This window comes from Petaurus breviceps, unplaced genomic scaffold, assembly GCF_028583685.1.
Source record: "Petaurus breviceps papuanus isolate PSGF00001 unplaced genomic scaffold, PetGlider_PUasm1.0 90603, whole genome shotgun sequence".
NCBI lineage: Eukaryota > Metazoa > Chordata > Mammalia > Diprotodontia > Petauridae > Petaurus > Petaurus breviceps.
This window is the reverse complement of record NW_027187284.1, coordinates 2,573,402-2,588,335: the sequence shown is the minus strand read 5'-3', so window position 1 is coordinate 2,588,335 and position 14,934 is coordinate 2,573,402. Positions and strand designations below refer to the sequence as shown.

At 35.6% G+C, this 14,934-nt stretch overlaps 1 protein-coding gene across 1 annotated transcript in view; it reads left to right on the top strand.

The window, feature by feature from the left end:
- The window catches only part of DMD (dystrophin), a 2,504,498-nt gene that overhangs the window by 52,762 nt on the left and 2,436,802 nt on the right, over window positions 1-14,934 (top strand). The gene's annotated exons all lie outside the window — the stretch shown is intronic.

Here is a 14,934-nt window from a genome sequence, read left to right as displayed (position 1 = left end):
ACACCAGGATTTCATCAGCCTTCCCCAAATGATGGGCAATCCCTCAATTTCTAATTCTTTGCTACCACAAAAAGAGCTGCTAAAAATATTTTTGTACACATAGATCATTTTACTTTTTTTTTATCCTAAGGAGATCAAAGAAAAAGTATTTTGATCTAAAACTATTCAGAAGGATTTATGAAGAAAATACTATTTACTTCCAGAGAAAGAAATAATATAGTATGAATGCAGATGGAATTTACATATTTTTAACTTTATTGTCCTTGGTTTTTCAGTCTGCATTTTTTTTTGCAAGATGTCTAGTATGAAAAAGTTTTGCTTGACTACCCATATATAATCTATATCAAATTGCTTGCCATCTTGGAGAGGGAGGGGAGAGAAGGAGAGAATGTGTAATTCACAATCTTTTTTTAAAGGAACATTGAACATTTGTTTTTACTTGCAATTTAAAAAATAAAAATTATGTATTAAAGAGAAAGAGAGAATTGGCTCTAGACTTAGAAGACCTACATTCCAGAGCTACCTCTGATACTCCCCTGTGACCATTCACAGCGACAGTTCCTTTCAAGATCAAGAACTAAATATATTCACATCAGAGAGATATCAATAGTCGCATAGTCAATCATATAATTTGTTTTTTTGTATGCTACTCTTGTTCATGTTGCATACACCCTTTCAAGTTGTCTATTTTAATGAGTTCAAGGGAAAATATATTTATGCATTGCTGATATTATGTAATATAATTTTATAATATAACTTTAAGTAAAAAATAAACAATTCAGAAATGTTTTAATCATAGAACCTACTTTTATTAATTCACACTAATTCATGAGCAAAATCAGAAAAAAATATCTATATTATCTATTAAAAGTAAAATAATAGTCAAAATATAATGTCTTTTTGAGAAAACCTCAATGAAAATAGTAATTTATTTTTCAGAAAGAGTAAAAGAAATGTGCACAAATATGTTATAAATATTCATAGCCTTCACATTTCAGTTTTGGGAAATATAGGAATAAAATTATGAACAACCTCCTAGTTTCTTCACAGAATAATATTCAGCATTTACAACCAGTTATATTTACCTGATGTTCTTCTGGCAACTTGTTCATCTCAGGCTTTAAGCTGATCTGAGCAAAAAAAAAAAAAATATATATATATATATATATAACATTTAAAAAAAAGAATAATCTTGCTTTGTCTCTGAAAATACTACATAAGTTTTTATTCTAAATATTTTTGGTTTCCTTTTCTTATATCATATTTTCCATGATCTTTTATAGAATTTGCTGACTAAGAATATGAACCTCCTCCTCAAAATTTTCTATTATCTAAATATTCTCTTATTTTCACATTTTTATTTAAAATACAATCAAATATGATTCTATTTATCACTTTTTGCTATAAGTTTGTAACTTTAATTTACCAACAATTGGTGTTGAATTACACTGTATGTGAAAATGCTGCAGGTAGATTTTTATGAAAGCTATTTTAAATCATCTTTAGATGAGCAAAGTTATGAGAAATATAAATGTGCATAAATTGCTTTAGCAGAAAGACAGGAGGAAGCATTGCTCCTTTAGTCAGGGATTCATCCTCACACAAAGCCCTAAGATATTAAAAATATTTCCTTAGAATTTCCATGATATAGTCATCACCCACTCTGGGTTATCTTCCTAATTTATACTTATGGGTTGGTCCCCATAGGGCAGATGCTAAATCTTAAGTTCAAAGTTAGGGATACTGTGGGTACCCAATAGAAACATTATAATCCTCATGACCCCAATGGCATGCTTTCCTTTAGCAGTAAAGCAGTAGACAAAATTAGCTCTTAGCAAAGGCATTTAATAAGATGCCATAATTAGTGAACAGTAGCTATAAAACATCCCTCCTTCGGTATTAAAAAAGAAAAGCTATAAAACCAGATAATATAAAGGAAAACAACTGTTATATGGAAAGATACACAATACTGGTGCATATTATCCCACTGTACCAGGAAAAAATATACAACAGAAGAGTGGACACAAATCTAGAGTACAGTGGTAGTAAAATACCACACAGGCAACACATGACCAAGGCTGCTCATAACTCAGAAAGTATTGTCTCTGCTTCCCCAGAACCCCCAAATCCAACTATAACCTTGTTTCCTCCGTGAACCCATGATCAGCTTCCTTCCATTAACCCCACATCCTCTCCAGCAGTGTCCTATGAGTTACCTCATAAGAGAGGGCTTGCGGAAACCAGGCTGGAATCAAAACCCTGTCCACCCTGCCCTGGTCAGAATATATTGGGAAATGGTTGAATTCCAGAAGAGGAGTTTTTATGGGGCTTACAGGGGTGGTGGGGTTGGGAAAAGGGTAAGGGAGGAGGATATGTCTCACTCTCCTATTTACCTGTCTTCACAGCTAAGAGGACATTATAGCCACATATAAGAGACAGGGTAGGGACTCAATGCTTTCTTCATGGAGTCCTTGTTACCTGGAAACTTCATAGTGAGCATTATTTCTACAGGGTACTTAGCTGGGCTACCAACATCTGCTCTTCTTCAAACCTTGGCTTTTAATTTCCAGGACTAGCTCTCTCTTGAGCCCTTAAGCTGTCTCCTTTGTTTGCTACCAGGAACAGTACTCCTCAAAGCTGCTTGCATCTGTAAAATGCCTGCCTGTCTGTATTTGCGTATGGTTTGATTCTCTGAGATATGCTTCAAGTCTCTTATGTTGGCTCTTCAGCTGTTGAATTGCCTATCTTCTTCTAGGTAAGCAGTGCAGCTGTTATATACCATGTCCGGTGGGAATTTTGAAGAAGATAAACAAAATCTGCCCTGTCCTGCCAGGAGGTGAATAGTTGAATTCTTTCCAACTATTGGTCCCTGCCTCCATTGTTACCAAAATTTGAACTACTGACACAAGTCAAACTTAGCTTTTATTTATTTATTAGCTTGTTTTTTTCATTTATTTTGGACACCCAGCTTAGAAAAGTCTGTTTTCTGTCCCACCAATCTTATTATCCCTTAAGACTGAAAAAAAAAGTATTCATGAGTAACAAGTTGACACCTTGTTACAACATTAACATCTTATAAGTTGAAACTACATCCTAGTGATGAATTTGAATTTCCATTCCCCCATATTTAGATAAAAACAGAAACTCCAAGACAATGAAAGTGAAACCCAAGGCATTCTGACAGTCTATTTTCAAAGCAAAAATCTGAATGATTTAGCTAGCAGGCCACAGTTTTGTGCCCTTATCCAAACTAAATAGCTTATGGTTATTCATGTCTTTTATGAACTCCAAAGAGCCACAGATGTTGTTGCTTTGAAGTACAGGATGCCAATCCACTACTGCTTCAAAGTATTAAAAATAGGGCTTCATTAAAAATATCAATGGAATGGGAAATCGTTTATCCACAGGAGATATTACTCTAAAATGTAAAGTAGATTCCCAAATTTTAGAAAAAAAGTGTTTTTAGTAACACTATCAATAATCAACCAAACTTTAAAATGTTATTTAAATGTTAGCTATTATTATTACAATTATATTTGCTGTTGGTAATGATTTATTTCTGTTAAATTCCAAATATAATAACATTTTAAAATGTTGTATACAATTTAACTACCACTGCTGTTTCACTCTTCATCTGAAGTATCAGTGAAAGTACTTCGGTTCATCAACTTAGGAAAAGGAAAAAAAATAATTTGATACTTCAGAAATTCTTCTTCAATCCCAGTGAGGTGTGCCTTATTAAAATGAATAGGATATTATTTTAATTACTCAATTACATGCCATACTTCTTAAAATAAGCTTAGAAAATCCCCAACTATTTTTAATAAGATGTACTTTGTCCTATTGAAGATATATTCAGAAATACTGAAGAATAAATGTAAGGAAGTTAGTGGTTACTTCTTTGGCATTCAAAAATAATAAATAGCCAGACACTATGCCACATGACTGTATTTCCTGCTTCTTATGTGAGTACCATCACCCGGACCTTATTGAATCACTTATGTTCTAGGGTTCTCAGATGGAATAGGGCTGAAGTAATCTAGTATCAATATGCAAAATGATGTAGCCTGCCTGTATCAATTATGACCCTTTCCAATGTCCTTTATGTAATATTTGCATGCTGTGCTCCATTTCTACATAGCAACCAAAAAAAGGATGCTATTACTATAAAAAGATGAGCCCTTTGTTATCATGGAGAGTTTGAAATTATTATAAGGGTTTTGCAATTTCCCAAAAGCAATACACCTTATCTTCTCTGGTTCAGCTTTTGGCCCAAATCATTGTCCATCAATACTATCTATAGGAGACTGTAGTGCTAACACAATATTCACAGCACTGATGGTTACTGTGAATATGCCAGCATAATGCTCAATTGCAAAATATAACACACCTTTCCATATAGAAGGCAGAATCAAAACATTTATTCAGACACAAAAAATATGACTCCCCAAACCAGAAAGCTGAATTCATCATAGTAGCAAAGAAGTTAATAAGCCACACCAGCACAGAGAGCCACACTATCCTTTAGCCTTCCCACAACTAACACTCAGAAGCCTAGCTGTCTGCCTTGGGTGTGTCCTCCCCTCCCTCTGTCTCTAACTGCTCTGACTCCTGTAAAGCCAAGCACAAGTAGCTCTCCAGAGGACTGCTGCTGTGAATAGCTTTAAGGTTCTGATCACATAGTATAGTGAACATACTATTTATTCAGCAATAAACTAAGGCAAAACATTAACAGAAACCAAAGTACAGCTTTCACAATGATATAACAATTTATCACTAAAGTGGCCACATAGTTTTAAATAAAAGATATCAATCATACTTAAGGAGCAATCCTCCTTAAGGGACACAAAGTAAAAAGGTCAAAGTTTTCCCACTCCTTGGTCACATTGTCTTAATCTATCAGTCAAAAAAGTCTTCTTTCTTCTTTATTGGAGATGAGTTTCCAATCATCCTTAACTCAATCATCTTTAAGGGGTACAAGGTACAAAATACAAAGTTCTCCCACCCCTAGTCCACAGTAAATTATGATCTTCTCAGTAGGCACTAAGTACTCAAGGAAAAGTCTTTTCATCATGGCTTGAAGCTGGCTCCCAGATTCCATGGTTCTTCTTCCATTGGTCTAACTCTTGCCTGAATCTACCCAACCATCCCCTGGATTCACAGGCAGGTAGCTCTCAGTTCCTTATCCAGTTCCTGTTCCATATTGAAGCTCACAGTGTCTAGTTCTCCTCAAGACCTTCGCAGTTTATGTTTCTGGGAAGACAAAGCTTAACAGAGCCAAAACAACATTCATACATATTGCTAGCACCATCATCAATTCACTCTCTGTCTGTGATATCAACACAGACTGACAAACAAGATCCAAGAAGTCAACACAAGTCATAGTCCCAGGACCTCTGAAACCCTCTTCTATGACTTCTGTAAACAGACAACAAGAAAATCCTGTTTCAGGGCTTCCAGTAAGGTCCCAGGGCTTCTGTACAAAGTATCACAAACACAAATCAAAACAGACAGAGTGGCAGCCACTGCATGTTCCCTTCTCAGTTCTGCTCCATCCTAGCTATGCTCAGCTTTTTATCTGTCATTAGCTCCTCCCTGTTCTGCCCACCTCTTATGTCCTTCCTGTTCCTATCTTTGGCAAGTCCCTCCCACTGTGGGATTTACAGGTTCTGTTTCTTAACAAAGAGTTGATATAATCAGGGCAAGGCTCAAAGACTCTTAAACTGAACCAAGGTGCTAAATAAAAAACTGAAACAAGGTGTTAAGTACTTCTTTGCTTGCCATTACTACTACTCCTAGCTTCCTGGGGCCTGCTCCAACCCTCAGCAAACTCCTCCTACCTCAGGTTCCATGTGATTACATTCAATCTATTAGGGGGGAGAGAAGATCTTCAAAGCAGGGAAGGTCTTCAAATTCCCTTAGGCTTATTAAGGGGCAGGGAAGATCTTCAAATTACCATTACCATTACAAAGATATATAGAGTGATAGACAAGTTTTATAGGGTGTCAATCTAAATGTAAATTGTGATATGGGCAAAAAAGCATTCTTCATCCATTTTTTCATTCTTGAATGCTCGATCCTTGTATAGATTTATTTTATAAGTTTTTTTGCAGTATTCTAGGGCTTGATGTATTCAGTGCAATGTGATTTTTTAAAATATCTAATAGGCCTCATCATTTACTTGGAATTCTTCTTTAACTTCAACTCTTTGCTGAAAGGTGTAATGGATTCTTCCATCTCAATCATGAACAATTTTCATGAATATTCATCTCCCCATTTTATGCCTCACCTAATATTTATGGCCAGGGGCTGTTGAACAAGATTATTTTATTTTTGTATCTTTTAGGGAATCTTAAATAATTTTGAAATGTGACCAGGAGATAACTTGTAAAAGAACCTGTAAGGAAGAATTTTGTACTGCCATTTTTTTTAAAGATAGTAATAATTAACAAACTATAAACAGAGTAGAATTTCAATTTTTTTTCATTTTCCATCAATTATGACACAATAAAGATGCATCTCATTGTTGAATATCATTTGCAAATATGTGTTTGTTTTCTACCAACACCCTCAACAAAAATAGAGATAGAGACAGAACCTCCAACATTATTAGGATAGGAACTCCAAAGTTGGGAAATAAATTTGCTTGTGAGGGTTGACACCTCTTAATCCTACTATGTACCCGGCACTGTACTAATTGCTAGGGATACAGAAAGGAAAAAAGAAAGACTGCACCTTTTCTCAAGGGGCTTGCAATCTATTAGGGGCAGACCAAAGACACACAAAAGAAAGCTGAAAATGAGAGAGGAAAAAAAGGGGGAAAGTACCATATACAAGGACATATTAGAGAAAACAAAGAAGACCCAAAGAATTCTAACCAGGTGAGAAATGAGATATTGTGAGCTGAGTTCCCTCCTTAAAGGGAAGGATTGAAGTTCATGGTCTTGCTCTCTAATCAGAGGGATAGGGAGTAATGATGAGCTGATGAAATCAAAACTAAGTCAGTAGATAATAAGAGTGTATTTGAATACTTTATTTCTTAATTGGAGACTTTAAAAAAGCAAAAAAAAAAGGCAAATCAAATCATTCTCCAATATGCTAAGAACCTAAAGATATTATCATAAAGCTGGATCTTTAATCTGTGAGAAGAAAACAGGTAAATATTGTCCTAGTTGTCCAAAAAGGTAGATTATGAAAGCTATCAGCTTGTAATACTGATATTCCTTATCAACATTTTAGAATAAAGTATTTAGCAAATAGGTTTTAAGGACATAGAAAATGAAGGAATAATAATTCTGAGTCAGAGTGTATTCACTAAAATCAATGCATTGATTCTTTCCATAAATAAAAACTGAGGGTCTATTTTGTGTAAGTCATAGGGTTCGGGTCCAGTTTCTAATACAAAAAGGTATATGGTAAAGATATCTATGATGTTATTTCATTATCTCACCCTATATCCTTCTTCCACATTTTCCTATTACTGTATTGGGCATAACCAACCAAGTACCAACACTTGGGAATCATCTTTGATTTTTCCCTCTCCTCACATGCAAAGCCAGTTGCCAGGCCCTGTCAGTGCTGTGTTTATGCATATCTTGCGTTGGTCCTTTTCTAGCTCTTCTCACAGCCACCAACTTAGTCGAGGACCTCCTCTAACACTTTCCTGGCAATATTTTTTAAGTAGTTTCCCTGCTTCTATACTCCTTTATCTTTCATTCATCCTACACCTGTCAAAGTGATTTTCCCAAAGCTCAGATCTGAATATAACAATTAATCCCTTGGTCATTAAACTTCAGTAGCTCCTCTGTTGGGCATTTAACACTCTTCATGATGTGGCTTCAAATTATCTTTCTTGGCTTATTATGCATGATTCCCCTCCATGCTTTCTAGTGTCCAAAAAAATCTGACCTTGCTTTTCGTCACACAGAGTATTACATTTCCCATCTTTGTTATTTTATATAACCTGTCCATCATGTTTGAAATGTGTATCATACTTACCTCTGCCCCTAAGGATCCTTGGTTTCCTTTATGGCACAGTTCAAATGCAGTCTTCCAAAATGAGATTTTCTCTATTCCCCTTAGCTTATTCTGTCCTTCAATTTATGCAATATTTATGCTGTACACAATTTTATATTCCTATACATATACCATATAACATGTATAGTTCATACTGTCTCCTGACTATAGAATGTAATATATTTGAGGTCAGTGACTGTTTTGTTTATCTCGTTTTCCCCCTATTGCATGTCACTTTATAAACACTTATTATATGATTATTGATTAATTATAAATATTTTTTTAATAATTGAGTTGAAGCATCCTTTATCTTGAAGACTTCAAATGCAATTTCCACATAATATGTGATTCTATATCTTTGTTTTTCCTGTCCCTTCTCCATTTTAACCTGTGCATTTCTATATGGTTACTTTTGCTAAAATATGAGTTTTGGTCTTTTTCCTTCTCAACATCCAACAATGGTTGTATCCAACAACAACCTAGCAAATGAAATATATACTCACCCAGCTCACATCCAAAGCACACCTCATCCAGCCCTTATAATTTCTCAGTCCTTTCCAGTAAGGTTACTGTAAAAATGACCTGGATTGAATTTTTAGTCTCTTTCTATGCAGTCAAATAGTCATAACAATATAAAAGAAATTTCTAGTTGAATTTTTTAGAATTTTATCTCTATTTTTAATTTATTTTTGTCCTATGAAAATTGCATATAAAAACCCAAAACTTAGGATGTTGCTTATTAATCCAGGGATTCTCTTCATCTTCCAGTTCCTTCTACAACATTCCTCCTTGTTTTAATCGAATCTTAATTAGCATGCAACTTACCTGAGAACCTTATCTTGTGCTTCATGGGAGCTCACTAATGTAGCTAATTTTTCATTGCTAGTAGGTATAAATGACAATATTTATTACTTCTATCAGGTACATGTTAGGGGCTGTCAGAGGCAACTCTAATACCAGCACTCTCTCAGTTCATGTACAGTTTGGGGACAAAATGAGATACTAAGTCACTGAACAATCAACAATAAGGAGGTTTATTTTGCTTTAACAGGACAAGGATATGCAATGAAGATACAGTTACTTATGACTCAAGTTTAGGAAGAGGCAACCTCCTGCACACCCTCACAGCAATAGAAAAGATGATCCAATCATCAGCATATGATGATTCAAGTGGTCTTTGGGACCCACCAAATCTTAGGACCAGGATTTGCATTCACATGGCTGGTCTTTTTTTTTCTTTTTCTTTTTTTTTTTTAAGCAATCAGGGTTAAGTAACTTGCTCAAGGTTACACTGTCCGAGCCAGGATTTGATCCAGGTCATCCCGACACTGGAGCCGGTGCTCCTACTCGCTGAGCCACCTGGCCGCCCCTAAGAAATTGGGGTTAAGTAACTTGCTCAAGGTTACACAGCCAGGTGTTTCTGGGTGGGTGCTAAGTGTCTGAGCCCGGGATTCGATATCCAGTTCTTCTCAACACTGGAGCCGGTGCTCTTACTCGCTGTGCTACCTGGCCACCCCACATGGCTGAAGTCTTAATGCCCTTAGATGTTCAGGAAACTGTGTCAAGGAAGCCAAGACCAATAAAGTCTCAGGGGCAACTTTATCTTCTTTCTGGAAAGCCACTCCCTAAATATTTTGAAATAGGAAGGGCTTATGACTCCCTATGCTGGGGTGAAATATAGGAAGTTGTATCAGGGAAACCTTGGTCCTATAACAGAAACTTTTCTGGGGGAAACTGAAAGAATGGTTCACCTATCAGTAATTTGGGATCTATCAAATGTTTCTTGAAATTTAGGTGAATGATCTTTCATTTCATCTCAAATATGTTCAGCTATGTTATCTATTAATTTAGGGTTGTCTCTGGGTTTTTTGATGCTATCACTGAGCCACTATAACCATAAAGAATGAGAATGATTAGAGAATTAGCGTGAATAACTAAAAATTTGATTAAACAGTGGTCATTTAAATATCTTAGGCAAGGTGGAAGGTAAGTGGTATAATCTGTTTAAATTTAGTATTATGTACTGGTAATCACCAAGCATTGGTTTCAATCTGACTTCTCCTTCAGATTAAAAAGTCTATGCTTTCTTCTCCTCAGGTCTGTTTGTTTTCAATACAGCTCCCTCCTGTTTCCCCTCCTACTTGTCTCCTTTGCTGAATTTTCATGCCCCATAACTGTAGGGATCCCCCAACTCTCTATTTTGGGCAATCATCTCCCTCTATACCATTTCATTTGAATATCTTATCAGTTCCCATGGTTTCAAAGATCAATTCTATGCAAAGAACTCTCATGTCTATTTTACTCAGCCTTTATCTCTCTTGACCTCAAAGTCAACGTCTTTAAGTAACTATTATTATTACTTTAAGTAACTAAGATATTTCAATCTGAATATCCCATATGCTCCTTGAAGTCAACAAGTTCAAAACTGAACTCATTATCTCTTATGTAAAATATCTCTTCTTCCTAAATTTTCTTCTACCGTCAGGGGTCCTAACATCCTCCCAGTCACCCAGGCTCTCAAAGCAGTTCCTCACTCTTTCTTATGCTCCAAATCTATTGTTTCCATGACCTCCTAGTTCTAACTTCTTATAATCCCTCATATTTGTCCCCTTATCTCTATTGATATTGCCACTACCATGATGCACCCTTTAGTACCTCACTCCTGAACTACACAAGACTGTTTTTCCCCCACTGCCTCAAATCCTTCCCTCCTTCTATCCATTTAGCTATTAAAGATCTTCCTAAACAACACATTTAACCATTTAACCCAACCCCCCCCCCAAAAAAAATCCAGCAGTTCCCTATTACTTCCAGAAGGAAATATAAAATATTCAGGCTTTTAAAACTCTTCTTATCCTAGCCCATTCTTACCTTCCCTGTGTTCTCATACCTTTCATACCCTTCCAGATACTAGATCCAATAACTCTGGACTATTTATTTTTCTTCCCTCAAGTCATTCCAATTTCTGACTCTGTGACTGACACTATAACTTTTTTCTCAGAGAAATTATAATACAGTAAAGTTCCTTGATTGGAGAATTGCATTTCACCTGTAGCCTAGTTTTCAGTGTAGCTGTTAAAAGAACCAAAAGTCAAGTGTTAAACTTTTAAAAATTATTTTAATTAAGGCTTGAAAAAAAGCCAATATTCCATACTCATCTCCCAATATAGTGTCTTATACATAGAAAGTACTTAACAAATATTTGTTGAGTGTTCCAATTTAGGACATTCCTTGAATGGAACAATTAAAACATAAAAAGTAAATATCAACGTCCTTCATAAGTGTGTAAGTATTTGATCGGGGCAGCTAGGTGACCCAATGGATAGAGTGCTGGGCCTGGAGTGAGGAAGACTTACATTTATGAGTTTAAATCTGCCTTTGGATACTTAATAGCTCTGTAACCCTGGGCAAGTCACTTAACTCTACCTCAGTTTCCTTATCTGTAAAATGAGCTGGAGAAGGGAAAGACAGACCATTCCAATATCATTGCCAAGAAAACCCCACATGAGATCACAAAACAAGTCTGAAACAGCTGAACAACTCCACAATAAAATGTATGAGCATCCTCTACACCCCTCCATCTTCATCTCTGCCTCCTAGCATCACTGGATTCTTTCAAGTCCTGACTTAAATCCCAGCTTTTGCAAGAAGCCTTTTGTAATCCTTCTTATTCTTAGTACCTTACTTTTGAGATTATCCAAATTTATCCTGTCTATACCTTGTTTTTATATAATTATTTGCATATTATCTTCCCCATTACAATGCAAAATTCTTGAAAATAAGGGACTAATTTTAACTCTCTTTGTATGCCCTGTCATTAATACAGTATCTGGTATATTGTAGATACTTAAAACTTTTGATTGAATGACTAACTCCTATGATCCACCATAAGTAACAATACTGGATGGAGTTGAGTTTTTTATTTTTAGCTTTTCTTACTGTGATTTCTGGTAGAGATGCTAATGAGCAATGAAATGTCCACAAGGCAAGTGTCATGAGAACAGACAAGAACCATCAAGCTGGATAACAGCTGATAGTTTCCTTTCTCTCAGCTGCAGAATTATATTTATTTTTGAAACATGAAAAAAATCCCCCATAAATCTTTAAACTTTGCTTCAACAGATATATCGAAGCATTTTCCTACCATCTTCACAGCTCTTCTCCCAAAGGGACTTATAGCTATGATTGCTAGTTGCCCCATCATGAGTTCAACCAACATATCTTCATGTCTACCAGCCATTAGCATCAATTAATACTCATTTTTACTGACTCCCTTTTATTTGCTGGGAAAAGTACAAACACCTTAGCTTCATACTCACAGCCCTCAACAGCTGACTTCAACCTTTATTTCCAGTCTTATTACCCATTTTTTGTACTCTTTACTGTAGTCAAATTGTATTACTCAATGATTGCCACTCTTTTACTATCTTCTGCTACCAGGTCATGATGCATACCTCTTTCTTGTTCATTTTAGATGGGACAGAATGAGTGGCATAGAATGAACAGGCAAAGATTGACTTTTTACAGATCACAGATCTCATTACTTTATCTTTCTCCCTAAACCATTGTCTTCTAAGTTTCTCCTTCACTTAGTCAATAAAAGTTAATTGCCTATATAGTAGGCACTGTGCTAAGCAATGCAGATACAAAGTAAGGTAAAAAGCAGTCCCTGTTCTTCTTACAATGAAGTCGAGAATGTCAATAACCAAACAACTATGTACAAATAGACTATATGTAGGTTAAATTGGAAATAATCAGTAAAGGTCAGGCACCAGAATTAAGAAAGATTGGGAAAGTCTACCTGTAGAAGATGGCGTTTTAGCCAGCACCCAAAGGAATCCTGGGAACCTAAGAAAAAGAGATGAGGAGGGAGAGGGTTCCAGACATAGGAGACAGCTAGTGAAAATGCCCAGAGTCAGAAGACAGAGTGATAGAGTGTCATTGGATTTAAAAGCATCTGAGGATAGGGAATGGAGTATAAGGCATAAAAAGACTGGAATTGTATCGGTGATATTGATGAAAACTTCATTGTCATCTTTGGCCTTTCTCTCCTTACACCACAGCTGCCAAATCTCTTAATTTCCACTTCCATATCTCTAGCATTCATGCCCTTATCTCCATTCTCACAGCCACCATCCAAGTTCACTGCGGTCTTCATCAGCACACGTCTTGACTGTTGTTTCAGCCTCCTAATTGTTCTCCCTACATTAAATCCATCCCCACTCCTATCCATTATCCATGATAGTTGTGAAAATTATTTTCTTATGGTGCAAGTCTGACCATATTAGACACATTCAGTAAACTCTAGTAAATGATAGCTCCAGCAAATGCTGTGTATACGTGTCTCTGGGATCATTATTAATCTTTATCTTTTAAAATTTTATTTTGTTAATTTTTATACACTTAATTATTAGTGCAGAAATACATGGATGCAACAAAAAATAAATGACAATCAAAGACATTTTCTGCATATTCTTTCTTTCTTTCTTTCTTTCTTTCTTCCTTTCTTTCTTTCTTTCTTCCTTCCTTCCTTCCTTCCTTCCTTCCTTCCTTCCTTCCTTCCTTCCTTCCTTCCTTCCTTCCTTTCTTTCTTTCTTTCTTTCTTTCTTTCTTTCTTTCTTTCTTTCTTTCTTTCTTTCTTTCTTTCTTTCTTTCTTTCTTTCTTTCTTTCTTTCTTTCTTTCTTCTTTAACTGGTAAATGTCTGCAATGAAAAAAAAATCTTGCTTTCCACAGCCCAAATAACACTCTTTTTTTCCCCCAGGAAACTGGGGACACAATGATCATCTCCTCATCTGAACTAATGCTTATTGTAGATGCTTCTGATACAGCAAAACTACATTGCCCTTTACTATTACTTGCATCATTGTCTTTTAGTTGATCATTGTGTCCTAGTCTGGGCTAGGAGACTTCCTGGACTATGTAGGAATTTAGTTGGTTCTTGAAAGGAAAGGCAGATTATCGCATCAGTTGATATTTATATGTGTGTTTTAAGAGATGTAAAACATTTTATACATATTTCATTATTTGATCCCCATAACCATATGATGTTGGTGCTAGAGTTATTTTTAGGTTGATTGCATAGAAACTCAGACTTCAGAGAGGTTAAATGACTTACCCACTAGGTACTCAGCTAGTAAGTGTCAGAAGCAGTATTTGAATCCTATCATGCACTTGTTCAGACTCTACTGTTCTTTCCAAAGAGAAGCTAAGAAGAAAGTGGAAAAGTCATTGAGAATAATGAGATAGAAACTGATATGGCATAGTTTAATATAGGTCAAAGGAAGAAAGATTTTCACTGAGGCCATTTGATAGTGCTAAATGCTACATAGTTTAAAGAACAAAAGAATTAGTAATTAGGAAGTCATTAGTGACATTAAAGAACTATTTCAGTATTTGGATGAAGAGTTAAAGAACTATGAGTTAGAAGAGATCTTAGAAATCATAAAAATTGAGCCTATTCATGAACAAGAATTTGCCCTCTCTATCGTCCCTGGAACTTTTTAACTGTAAATTCATGTCTAATAATAGGCAATTGAGGTTGTCCATTACAGTTTTGGATAGTTCAGATTTTAGGATCACACAAGTGAAGGCACAAATCTTGTTGAAGATCAAAAACTGATATAAAAGTGTGATGGGATAAATTGTATGCATTGCTTGCTTTTATTGCCATTCATTTTTCACAGGTTATTGATTTGTGTCTGATAGATTTTAAACCTCATGAGAGCAGAGCTAGGTTCCTCTGAATATTCACCACAGTGCATAGAATTGTATTTTATATATAGTAGGTGCTCAGTCAACTATTTTATTTCAACTTCAACTGTACAGAGAAAAAAAGTATAAAAATGGAAGGATACATTATTTAGTATGAGACCCATTGTGTTTAAGTTTGTTTGATCATAGTAATGGTAAGAAATCGC